This window comes from Schistocerca cancellata, unplaced genomic scaffold (genome assembly GCF_023864275.1).
Source record: "Schistocerca cancellata isolate TAMUIC-IGC-003103 unplaced genomic scaffold, iqSchCanc2.1 HiC_scaffold_1148, whole genome shotgun sequence".
Classification (NCBI taxonomy): Eukaryota; Metazoa; Arthropoda; class Insecta; order Orthoptera; family Acrididae; genus Schistocerca; species Schistocerca cancellata.
The window spans coordinates 4,377,298-4,390,832 of record NW_026047147.1 but is presented as its reverse complement, the minus strand read 5'-3'; the positions used below and the strand labels follow the sequence as shown (position 1 = coordinate 4,390,832).

The 13,535-nt window shown below is 46.4% G+C and overlaps 1 protein-coding gene across 1 annotated transcript in view; it reads left to right on the top strand.

Annotated features, from left to right (window-relative positions):
• Positions 1–13,535, top strand: part of LOC126159857 (ankyrin-1-like) — a 57,745-nt gene that overhangs the window by 991 nt on the left and 43,219 nt on the right. The window lies entirely within an intron of this gene.

The following is a 13,535-nucleotide window of genomic DNA, read 5'->3' as shown; positions in this document are numbered from 1 at the left end:
CCCACACTTCAGTAGACATCACGTGTCAAAAATTTAGACGCGCGATAAACGGGCTTTTCTTTAAAAAGCAGCGCAAATTAAGCAGACTGTGTTTACCCAGTATTTCGGAATGAGCACTTGCTTTCGAACACACGTGAAGAACAATTTCAAACCGTTTGTAAACTTTATCACGCTTACATGCTTAACGTCAGATGCTACACGCTTAAACTCGTCTGCAAAGTAATGAGACGTAGGAAGCTGTTTCCTGCGTGGGCGTTGCGGATCCTGAAATCCATTCGCGAATCACAACTCGTGGCGTCACGCCGACACGCTTGTGGCGATGAGACGCAGCACTCGCGTTCATTTCAGTATTTTCACAATTTTCTGGAATTAAGGTTATGGTCAACGAGCAATCTGTAGCTTTCCCCAACACCCTCATTACACAGAGGCGACCATTTGCGTAGTAGTTGGCAAATTCCTGAGAATTTATCGTAATGTTTGTGCTTCACGAAATAAACATTTCGTATTTTTTATCGCTCTGTCACGTCTCCTCGTTTGTGATTTGCTGATGAATTTTTTTTTTACACTCTACAACGCTGCATCGCTTTGTTTGGCTGTTCTCGTGCTACTATTTGTCTGATTATGATGAGAGAGCCCGGTGTGTCGACAAAGCAACGCCTCAGCCATCTGTGAGGCGCGCCGTGTTCTGTGCGGCCTGCGCTTCAGTCGTGTATTATATGAGGGAGGAATGAATGTCGGTGATTCTGACGCCGTCACTTACCAACTTCTTTATTTGACGTTGAAATGACACGATTAAAGTGCAGTGTAGATTTCTATGTGCAGACTGTAACGGCGGCAGAACCTAGATTTAATTTGTGCCATATCCAGTGCAACAATTGCGAGAATCGAGGTAGATTTGTTGTTCCGTCAGAGGGCTGAATCACGTCAAAATTATAACATGTGTGGGGGCATTTGCTAATTGTTTGACAGAAACATACAGTAAACATTATTTCGTTTAGCCAGATACTGTTACAGAAGCCTTACCCGTTATTGATGGTAAGTCACAGTTTCGGAATTGTCGGTGGCCACTGACGTCACATTTACCGACACTTGGGCGTGACAAAGTACTGAATATGACCTGTCTTGAAAAGTTCAGAAATGTCGTGTGTCAGTTAGACTGCACATCGTCGTAAAACGCAAATTGCACTATCAAAACTATGAAATTGACAATTTTAACTTCGCAAACAGGTAGATAAACACGACGACTGTTCAGTGTGCTCCCCTCATCCACTGCCAGCAAAGAACGCGTGACGTCACGGAAAAGTGACTGTCGTCACACGTGAGGGACACGATGATTTGATAAAAGTTGCGCGAATTTTATGTATAATAAGTAACCCGGAATCGGTGCTCTAAATGCCCTTCACTTTCGTGACGTGGAACTATGTGTGGTGGTTTTCGTATTTATACTCGCCTATCACAAAATATACAACGCAATTGATGCATGCCGTATTAAAGACCTGTTCAAAACGTGTCGTGTGTAGCGAGATAAGATTTGCTGAATTGTAGAAAAGTGTGGCGTTCACGGATGAACAGTAGTGGCAGCCAAAACAGTTTCCTGAAAAGGCCTCCATTTAATCGCGATTGTGTGGAATCAGCTCTTCAGCTCACACATAGATATCCAATAATAAGGGAGTAAGGTCACTCGTGACTTGGGAGTGTGTACAGTGTTTCCGGGTGCTTTCAATTCATTGGGTGTTCTGTCCACCAGTAAAATGTGATAGCTGCATAAAATTTCATACTGTGGTGTCTCACATGATACTTGGGCTGGCAGTAAACGTGACGCAACGTGGAGACGGTGGCGAGGTGTCGCCCTGACACGTGGCTGAGGGTAACCTGCGTGCAGGAGTAACCGTGCTGTACCACTGGGTGCTTGCAGTCTCAAGTTGAGCCACTCGCAGAGCTCCATCGTGGGCTGTGACTGCTGTATGGCGGCGAAACTTGGTATGCTAATGCGCCCTTGCGGAACCGATTTACACTGGAAAGAAATGTTCCCATATCTAATGCATTGGGGACGGAATGTGGACAGGAAGGGACAAACAAGTGAGAAAGGCAGAATGTCGATATTATTAACCGCCACTTGCAGAACTTGTTCATTGTGAGCACCGGAGACTTCCGCGAGGTGTTGCACAGTGACAGATTCGCACCTGGTAACCAACATTGGAATTGATTTCCTCCGGCGCCAACTGGTTTCGCGTTAGCATGTCTACAGTGTTTCGCTGCCTTACCATACTCAGACCACAGTGGACTTGGGTCAGTAGCTGCATTTTACTTACAAGCACCCGGTACTTGAATGTCTCGGACGGAGAAGAACCTGTTCGTGAATATTTCGCTGTCGCCTTGGTGGCCCATGTGGTCATAAACCATTTAGTAGTTCAATCAGTTAAAAAAATCTGCAGTTTTCTCAGACTTCCGTCGTGTGTTTCACTTTTCTCAAAGCATCAAGGCTCTGCAAGTACCCGTATTTCCAGTACAGGCGGCTGCCTAAACTGGAGCAGCTCGCAGCTGCTGATAGCGGCCGTCGACATTGACCCGTGGCGTAATGGTGCGCTGCGTGACGTCACACACACTCACGGATACAACAGAACGCGTGGCTGCTATATTATTTTCTGTAAAGAGTGTTGTGGTGGAAAAGTGATCCGTTGCTTGGCCAGAGTTCTGGTACAGGTTGTCAGGTTACAGTATGGTTGTCACTCAGCGGAGCCAAAGAAATGGAATGTTACAGTAACAATTTTTGTGTGGCACGTATTTCACGCATGTTAGCTTTCGAAGAGTGTTGTATGTCCGTTTTGGTGACGCACAGTTGGAATCGGCAGGTTCAGTGCTGGGCGCCGCTTGCCCCTGGTGTGGGGGCAGGTCAGGTCCACACCTGTGCAGCCGGCCGGCCAGCCGACACGTGAGCACGGCAGACAGCGGCAGCCCCCACTCTCCGGACGAGTACAGACCGCGCTCTCCCGTCCGCGGTTTTCTTGTCTGTTTTTTGTACTGCGTCTCAGTGTTACGTTCCTGTGTTTCGCGCCCTTTCAAATTTTCGCAAGCCCATTGGCCGAGTGGTCTAAACAGAAACAAAATGGCTGTGAAGATCATCGTGCATACATACCTGTGGCGCGAGTTCTCGGTAACATCCATTATGGCCTCTACTTTGTGTAGTCAGTGATCGAGTGGCCTTCTGCTAATATTTAAAGTTCATTTGAGTCAGCCACAGTGCAATGAAACCCTATTTTAATCGCTAGATTTTCGAAAATAAATATTAAGAGAAACAGGGCTGTAGTAGAATTATAAACATTATGACTTAAATATAGGAGACAACCGCAATTACGACACACACAGTTAAATTACACAAACCCGTGACCAGTTTCAGATTTTCAAACATCCATTGTTAAGTGCTTTTGCAAGCTGATCAGTACTTGCGTTAACCGCCTACGGCCAAACCAGCGATGCCAAATTTCGTCGTTTAGGTAGCAACAAACATCGATGGTCCCTGAAGGAATGAGTAGTCGAAACAACCACAACTGCAACGTATCGAGGTAAGATGTACCCGCCACAGTTGTCTCACAGTATCAAAACGGCCCATTCAGCTTCGCCTGTCACACTGCACAGGATACATTAACCCTCGGCGAATCTCCTTCATGCGTCGAAATTACGTGAGGTTTTTCAGTACGGCACTCTCTCACATTGCGGAGATACTTTTTCAGAAAAGTGTTAATTGCTTTGTCGCTGAATATCAGCGTGGCGGCGAAATGTCCATCCTCAATTGATCCCTGCAATGTGGCGCAAATCTGAAGGCGCCGGCCGTAACAGTCCGCTTTTAATTGTTGTAACGGATCCAGACGGTACGGTTTGGAGTGTGACCGCCGACGCACTGTCTTCCACACACTTTGCTGCCGTGTTCAGAGTTCGTGGCTTCTGCGTGCTGTTGACTTGTGTGGACTGCGTACAAAAATCTCGTTCAGCCCCCCCACCCCCACCCCTTACACGGTTTTTTGCAGCTGCCACATTTGGTCAAATACCTCGCATGTTCCAACACATGAAAAGTCTTGCCTTGTCGGCATTTTGGCAACGCGCTGAATTCGTAATGGGATGCAATCATATTCGTACATCTAATACTGCGGAAAAATTCGAATTCTGGAAACGAGTGAATCGCCTTTTACCCGTCGTCTTTAGTTTCTGCACCAGTACGGTGCTGAGCAGCCCAACTCATGATCTCGATCCCCTTGCTCATTTTACACAAGGCCAAGAAGTCTTTAAATTCTTAGTCAGTCTGGTTGACAACATTGCATTTACGGATTATTTCAATAACGTACATAATATCTGTACACGTAATGTGCCTCCAAGAACACGTGGGGAATGTTAACCATCAAAGTACTTCTGTGCCCTTACAATTAATCACTTCTGCGCCTAATATTTAATTCACAGAATCTGGTACTTTCTGAACGGGCTTGGTTACACTTCACGTGCTGACTTTAATCCTAGTACATACACTGTGTACCTTAGTGTCGGGAATCTTTCCGTAAGCAATGAAAGATAATGTACGTAAATGATGAGTATATGCCTACTTCTATTGCACTCATATTACTCCTCTGTGGTACACAATTTAATTATGTACGTACATGTAACCGATGCAGTTCCGCGTGTAACTGACGTATACAAAGACGCAGGTATCGTTAATAGGTCGAGTGTAAGTGTTTGAATTCTAAAATTGGATGTAGAAGTTCGTTGTGTGGAGAGCCAACTACGGAAAACCACTGCATCAATGGCTTTATTCTTCTTTCAAAATAATGCTGAGAAATTTTTACACAAGTGCTTTCTAACGCGTAAATACCTAGTGTATGGTGAGCTATCAGTGTTGCTGTTCATTAACTTGTAATTCACGCCCTACCTACCCTTAGTTCATTTATAGTATCATTGAAGCGCTGTTCCTTTCCGTACATACAATTGCGATTACAAGTTACGAAATGCCACAGTAAGTGAAGTAACGTTCTCTAAAGCACTGCAGGACCTTTGCTTATCTCTGAGTTGCACAGCTGATGCAATGAATTTTCGTTACCACTCACGAATAATTCCGTCTCTCGTTTATTGACGATTAAAATGGGTAATACTTGGGCAGATCTGCTGATACCAAATATCGTTCTCCTTACTGTTTATCAAAATATGCCCCCGACCTTCATGCCTTCTTTCTTCTGTCGTGTAAATTTTGCCAACTCCAAGGAAACAAGACGACCGGCAAATCAGGGATTTCAGTCCCCTTATCTGTCAGTTTCAAAGAGCTGTTTGTCTTTCTTTTTCTCTTACAGAAATTAGTATTGCGTATTTCTTTATACTTACCGCGTGTACAAATTATTTCCTCTGTAGTTATTTACAAAAAAATATGCAAATAATCGTTACCACCTAGATGGACGTAAAACATGAAAATTATATCTATGGACGGTTAGTCTCTAAATTGGCTGAAAGAGAATTACTACCATCTTTGTAGCCTCTTTGATGTAGGTGCTTTAAAAATATATTCATTACATGATGAACGGTGCAGTTTTTTATAAACTCACGAAAAGATTTATTAGCGTGAGTTTTCTCGACCGAAATATTTGAGACAGGACTAAACAAAACAACGATGGCGTCAACTCTGAGACAGTTTTTGTGTGGTGATCCACAGTGCGGACCTTACTGTAGTTAGTTTCTTACTGTGCTTAGTTTGAAGCGTCAGAAATTAAACTTGGTGTTTGAACCTAAAGTAAGTACAGCTTGCGGGGATGACGTCATACAGCGATATTCTGCGCGGTTATACTGTAAGAATTCGTACCTGTAACTACGAGATTGAGGGATTTTTTTCCTTGCTCTTGGTTCAATACAAAGCCACTAAATGTGGCACCAGTGCTCCGGTAGTATAAAACCGAATACGGCGACCGGTCAGTCTCTTCTGCATCAACGAATCAGAGCGCAGACAACAGCCACTTACTGGGAACTGTTGAAAGTGACCAGCCCAAATATATAAGGGTTACTGCAAAAAACAGCCGCCATAAAATAAGTTCTGACCATCGTACTCGGCGCAACACAAGGGACAGACGGGAAATATTTAGGTTCCTCTTCCGCCCTAGAATGGCGCGTGGCTAGGGTGATCCTCGGTAAGGCGTCTTTATTGGCCGCAGTTTCTCGATTTTTCTCGTCGTCGTCGTCGTCATTTCGCTGCAAGCCTGGAAGCTGCGAGGAGACGCGCTGGCGCTGCGGAGCAGCGGTTTGTGGGCGGGAAGCGGGCGTCCGCGCAGTGCAGACAACTGCGAGTCGCCAGTCCAGGGTCAGCGGGTGACGTCAACGCGGCGAGGCTGATGGAAACCGGCTGCTGCGAGCACACTGTTGGGGGGGGGGGGGGGGGGGGCGACGGCGGCAGCAGCAACACTGACGTCACGACGCAGCGAAGAACGGCTTCGGTGAACAAAGTACCCACCACCATTCCGCAAAGTCGTCTCAGGTTTGGATCTGTAGGTGGTTACTTAGTTTCACTACATGCCCCATCACGATATTAATTTTGTGGTGCTTTAGGTTTAGATTTGATTGATACACGAGAAGTGTGTTGGAAAAGAGCACCGTAACGTATTACGATTATGCACATGACGGTATACAGGTACATTCATGACGGTGCATTTTGTGTACTTCATATCGTTTGAAAGCGATGTTTCACGCTGAGCCGGAAAACATTGGCGCGTAAAAAATGTGTACGCCACAGGAAGTTTTCAGGCAGAAGAACGTTTCCTTCAGCTTGGCCGATCTGCTCGGCGGTGGAGATGACCCGAAGTTACGGGGGCGGCGCAAACACCCAGACCCCGAGAGAAGGAAATTAGCGACTCGGCCGGGAATCGAACCTGGGACGCTAACCACGGACTGCGGACACTGCTGCACGGACCGTGAACACGAGTGGGTCTGGGATACGCTGTGTGGGGCTCACCACCTCTCCTCCCTGCTAGAAGTAGTCAGTGTTTCGAAATTCTTCCGTTCATTACCGCCTTAACAACGTCGCGTTTTATCTCTGTGGAGGGGGGGGGGGGCGGGGGCGCCAAGGGGGGGATGTGAAGATGTTCTACAAAACAAATATCTACTCGCATTTTGACCTAGAACATGCGGATTTCTTCTCAGATGGGTCTCTGATAAGAGCCGTGCTGTCCGTTCAACGGAAAGAAAGATTGTGTTTTGCGGCATGGAATATCCGCTGACAAACTTCAGGGTCACGTTATTCTGTTTACACTTGTTAATAAATGAAATGGCCATGCTAGTACTCGCAATTATGTAGGAAAATTATATTACAAATCGCCTACTTTCAAAAAGAAATTCATAACTCAGATCCTCAATAACAGAATTGTGGTTGTGGAATTGCATACAAAGAAAGATTAATTAAACGAGAAAGCTTATTTGTTGTATCTTGAAATATTGATGCACTATTCGAAGTCTTCCGATTATCAGATAGATGATTTTTGGGCACAGGCCACTGATGTCATTGCCAAACAGAAAGAAGAAACACGCTACAAGGCATGCGAAAAAACTGTCAAATTTGTCCAAGGGTGTTGCCAGAGGTAACCAACAAGGATGTTCCAATAATACAGGTTTCACACCCACGTCCTGTGAACGTGTTATTAATAAAACTTCTATAATGTTTTCAACAGCTAAAACCCAGTTACTGTCCAAAGCGCTGAAATCCAATATCGCACCTGCGAGTAAAGAACCACACGTGGTAGACAATTTCATAGTAGGCCTTAAATTAGGTTTGGAGTGTACCAAAACGCCAAAGAATGTCCAAACGGGGTTTGAAAATGATCTGTCGCTCAATCAAAGCATTACGTTGTAGACCGGTGAAAAGTATTAATCTTAAACTGGAGAATAATGGCGCCCTAATTACGAAAGCCGATAACGGGAACTCGTTAATTATAGCTTCCAAAGCGGAATACATAGAGAAAACAGCCATTTTTCCATCAAAATGGCATTACTTCCATCGAATCAGATGCTACTCAAGCGTTACATAAAGAGATAAGAACAGGTTTGCAGAACACTAATAAATTAATAGGAGTGTTTCTAGAGAAATTACTCCTGAATATGAACGCGAAGCCTCCCAGACTAAAGAGTCAATTCAAAGTTCACAAAAACTTCCATCCGATATGTCCTATCGTGGACAGTACAAATACACTCCCGGAAATTGAAATAAGAACACCGTGAATTCATTGTCCCAGGAAGGGGAAACTTTGACACATTCCTGGGGTCAGATACATCACATGATCACACTGACAGAACCACAGGCACATAGACACAGGCAACAGAGCATGCACAATGTCGGCACTAGTACAGTGTATATCCACCTTTCGCAGCAATGCAGGCTGCTATTCTCCCATGGAGACGATCGTAGAGATGCTGGATGTAGTCCTGTGGAACGGCTTGCCATGCCATTTCCACCTGGCGCCTCAGTTGGACCAGCGTTCGTGCTGGACGTGCAGACCGCGTGAGACGACGCTTCATCCAGTCCCAAACATGCTCAATGGGGGACAGATCCGGAGATCTTGCTGGCCAGGGTAGTTGACTTACACCTTCTAGAGCACGTTGGGTGGCACGGGATACATGCGGACGTGCATTGTCCTGTTGGAACAGCAAGTTCCCTTGCCGGTCTAGGAATGGTAGAAGAATGGGTTCGATGACGGTTTGGATGTACCGTGCACTATTCAGTGTCCCCTCGATGATCACAAGTGGTGTACGGCCAGTGTAGGAGATCGCTCCCCACACCATGATGCCAGGTGTTGGCCCTGTGTGCCTCGGTCGTATGCAGTTCTGATTGTGGCGCTCACCTGCACGGCGCCAAACACGCATACGACCGTCATTGGCACCAAGGCAGAAGCGACTCTCATCGCTGAAGACGACACGTCTCCATTCGTCCCTCCATTCACGCCTGTCGCGACACCACTGGAGGCGGGCTGCACGGTGTTGGGGCGTGAGCGGAAGACGGCCTAACGGTGTGCGGGACCGTAGCCCAGCTTCATGGAGACGGTTGCGAATGGTCCTCGCCGATACCCCAGGAGCAACAGTGTCCCTAATTTGCTGGGAAGTGGCGGTGCGGTCCCCTACGGCACTGCGTAGGATCCTACGGTCTTGGCGTGCATCCGTGCGTCGCTGCGGTCCGGTCCCAGGTCGACGGGCACGTGCACCTTCCGCCGACCACTGGCGACAACATCGATGTACTGTGGAGACCTCACGCCCCACGTGTTGAGCAATTCGGCGGTACGTCCACCCGGCCTCCCGCATGCCCACTATACGCCCTCGCTCAAAGTCCGTCAACTGCACATACGGTTCACGTCCACGCTGTCGCGGCATGCTACCAGTGTTAAAGACTGCGATGGAGCTCCGTATGCCACGGCAAACTGGCTGACACTGACGGCGGCGGTGCACAAATGCTGCGCAGCTAGCGCCATTCGACGGCCAACACCGCGGTTCCTGGGATGTCCGCTGTGCCGTGCGTGTGATCATTGCTTGTACAGCCCTCTCGCAGTGTCCGGAGCAAGTATGGTGGGTCTGACACACCGGTGTCAATGTGTTCTTTTTTCCATTTCCAGGAGTGTAGTACATACCATAAGCTGGCCAGTGTGTTTACATTACAAAATTAAGGACAACTTCGCTTTCCAGAAAAATTAGTTTCAGAAACTGTCGGATGGTAAATAAACTGAATAATGTAATCTGCCATGCCACATCCAAGCTGGCTTCGTTTGATGCCTCCGTACCAACGTACCTGTAGATGGGAGTTACGCTTCCATAAGAAATTATCAGATATTGAAATTGATGAGCTCATGAATCTCCTGCGCATTGTTTTGAAATTACTTTTCTTTTAATGACAAAATATACTCACAAGCGTACGGGTTAGCATTGGGTAGCCCTCTAGCTGGGATTCTTTCCGATATATTCATGGATACGATACAATCTCAATTTTTTGTTAATAATATAGAGATGGCGGAGAAAATAAAGTTGTATGCCGAGATACGTGGATGATATTCTCTTGGTGACTGACTCGTCCCAAGAAGACTTAGATCAGATACTTGTACTGTTTAACGATCTCCACGAGAAAATTATTTTTAGTCTTGAAAACAAGTCACCCAGTAGGACGTTGAACTACTTATATCTTACGTTATCTATAGTAGATGATCACATTGAATACATAATCTCCAGGAAGCATAGGTTGAAAAATGGCATATCTGCCGATTCTGCACACCCGCTGGCACATAAAATGGCACTTTTTCATTCTAGTATGCATAGAGCGATATCCATTCCCCTATCCGCAGAAGCCTTGGAACACGAACTGGCAACCCTTGAAACAACAGCCCGAAATAACGGTTACGAGCTTGAAATGAAGAGACGGCTCTATGACAGGAAAGTAAATAATAATAAAAGTAAAAGTTCCACGTTAGGTTATCGTGCTGGAAGTTAGTGCATTCATAGGTAAAGTTTCATATTAAATAGGGCGTCTTCTAAAGAACCCGGGGTTCCAGACAATTTTGCCTGCTAATAGTAGGCTGCAGAAGAACCTGATTCACACTTTAAAAAAGCCTAAATTGTCATTATCTGGAGTTTACAAGATTGCATGTGGCAATTGTTCGAAATTTTACATCGGCCAAACAGGAAGAGCCTTACTAACGAGATACAAGGAGCCTATCCCTACTAAAGTTGCGGATGGCAAGCGTGGTTCGACATTCGCTGAACACTTGGTGCAAACCGCTCACGCAGTCAACCCTCCGAATAATACTCAGCTCTTGCATTGCGAAGTTCACGTACTACACTACAAAAAATAACCTTGTTAACGACCAGCTGCAGCTGCGAAGCAAAAACTTTTTTGAAGGTGTTCAACCGTTATTGCATCCGCCATAATGGTAGGGAGTAATCAACATGTTTTAGCACTCCCGTTTTGCCGAATAGCTGGGATCATCCGGTATTTCAAACGCGTAGTTATCCCCAAGCGGTCAAGTTCGATGTTTAGCTCAAATATGCTAGGTTGGCTTAAAATAGTAAACGCATTGGTCCCTTCACTTTTGACGTCCAACAAATTATTACAAATGTTAAGACAGTCGCTTTGTCTGTGCTCCTTACTGGACAACGTGTACGTCAATTTCGTTAGCCGCACCTGGTTGTTCATAAAATTTTAAGTTTAGGAGTACACGTTGGTACGAGTGTTAACAGAGTGTCGCGCATGCGCTCTCGAGGCTGTGGACAGTACCAGCACAACGTCCGTTGCTGCCGTACAGCAGTCGCGGAGTGGGGCCGTGGCTGTTTCCCGGATAAGTTATTACAACGTGGCGACGTATTTCTGTATTATAGTTTTTAGTTTCTGACGCTGCCCAGTATGGACAAATCGTAGTTCCTTTTATTCTGAAGAAGGTTGGGTTGTCCCAACTGAAACCTAGGTAAACATTGCAACTGAGGCTGTTGTTAATTTCAAATTAATATTTATGCAGTTGCTGACAGGGCCGCGAAATGTTGAAAATGTTGCAATAACCTCGTCTCCTCTTCATTACTGCTCACACATAAGCAGCTTATTTTCTGGAGTTGGGGTTTCGGAGCGTCGTCGGTGGCTGCTCCACGCGCCGTGCAGGGCGGCGTGAGGCGCACACAGATCGTCCCTGCAGCTGAGAGCAGCGCCGTGCCGTATTCGCGGTGCGCACTAAAGGCTGCCGACACAAGACTGCCGCATATCGGCGGCCATATTTGTCTGCAAGACATGCAGCCCGTCTTGTTCTCTGGAGTGCGTTAGCTTTTTTCACAAAAACGTGATACATGGTTTTGGTACTTATATGCGGACATCAGTTTGAAGAGGTACGGACACAGACAAATTTCGAAATTACCGATATCGGCTGTGTTTTACGTAGGACGACGTCGTTTTGAGACCTCGTGATACCAGAAGACAGGAATGTGCTGCAGGAAACTCGTGCCGACGTCACTCGCTATTGCAGTTTGCTGCTGAGCTCGGAATAGAAATGAAAGAAAACTGCAGGTTCCCTTAGAAACGTCCTTTCGTGCAAGAAATACAACTGCGTCTTTGCAAAACAAAACGGAAGCTAACCCTACCGCTGATGAAGAAGAGAGCATACTTTTAAAGTGGGCCAAGCCATAGATCCAGTCTCGTATTTACGCCGTGACAACAGTATTGTGGGAAATCGTAACCCATTAGTCTCCGTCAATGCACGATAATTCCAGTTGCATATTCCAGTGTACTCAACGAGATTCTAAATCGAAATACAGTGATACGTAGTTCTGAAATAAATTCATCTCCATGTTTGCAGTGTACGTGTTAATACCATCTCCGGATCACACTTCAGGGCCCTTGAGAGATGCAGACACTCTCTTCTCACGATTGCAGCTGAGGTAAACATTACCAAATAGTTTCGCGTTTTACGAACCCGGATTGACGTGAGCTGTGGCAGTTTGTGCGGCATTCGGGTTAGAGTTCAGATCCGGCCCAAATTTTCATGTTTCGCAAACAGCGGCCGTGTGTCCGGCTTCGCGAAATTCGAATACAGTACCCAATAAATGTAAAACTGTTTCCCATCTACACGAACCTACCGTTATATATAGGGTATGTTTGTCAAGCCCTAACTTGTATATCGGAAAAAAAACAGAATAAATGGCGATTTCGTAAGTTTTTCATTACTGTGTCAGATGTTACGGTTGCACATGTTCTGTATAAAGGAGATAACCTAAAGTGAATCGTTACCACTGCCTGGTTGCTTGTACTGTTGTAAAACTTGCAGATACTTTAGTTTTGTGAAGCACGATGGATGAAGCTTGCGTATCTACACATGTTGAAATTTGTGCCGTAAGGCGTGGGCGGATGCCTCAGCTGGCAATAGTGAAGCTTCCACGTTGGCAACCTCATGTGGGGCGTAAACGTCTCAACAGCCAGAATACGCGGGTGTGGTTGACGCTTCGCCGATAGGCGCGGAGGCAAATACTCTGCCTGCGAGGCTGAAACACTGAGGAGACACACAGCCACTGCGAGAGAGAGAGAGAGAGAGAGAGAGAGAGAGAGAGAGCGGTCTGCCACCGGGGAGCGGCCGCCCGCCGCGGCCAGCCCAGGCTCCACAGAGGCCGGGACTTCCCCGGGCAGCTGGCGCAGTGCGGCCACACCCGCGGGAAAAAAGTACCTGTTGCTGTGGGGGAGAGGAGTGTGCGGCAGCGAGGCTGACGCGGCGACGGAGCCCAGAATGGCCTTCCTGCCCCAAGTACCCTCCGCCACACTCCGTAAAGTGGCCGGAAGTAGCTGTTCTTTTTATTTTTGGATCGCACTCCAGCTCAGGACTCATTTTGTACTGCTAGATGTAGAATGTCGTATCAGAATCAAAGTTCATCGACGAAGCATGTTCGTCATAAACGATAGTGAAATTTAGATATAGCTGTGTCATTGCTTAAAAGAGCTATTATTGTTTCAATTAAATCTTGCGGTAGCTGTAGTAGCTTGCTAACCGTTGACTTTGCTTTAAAGTGACTTCACA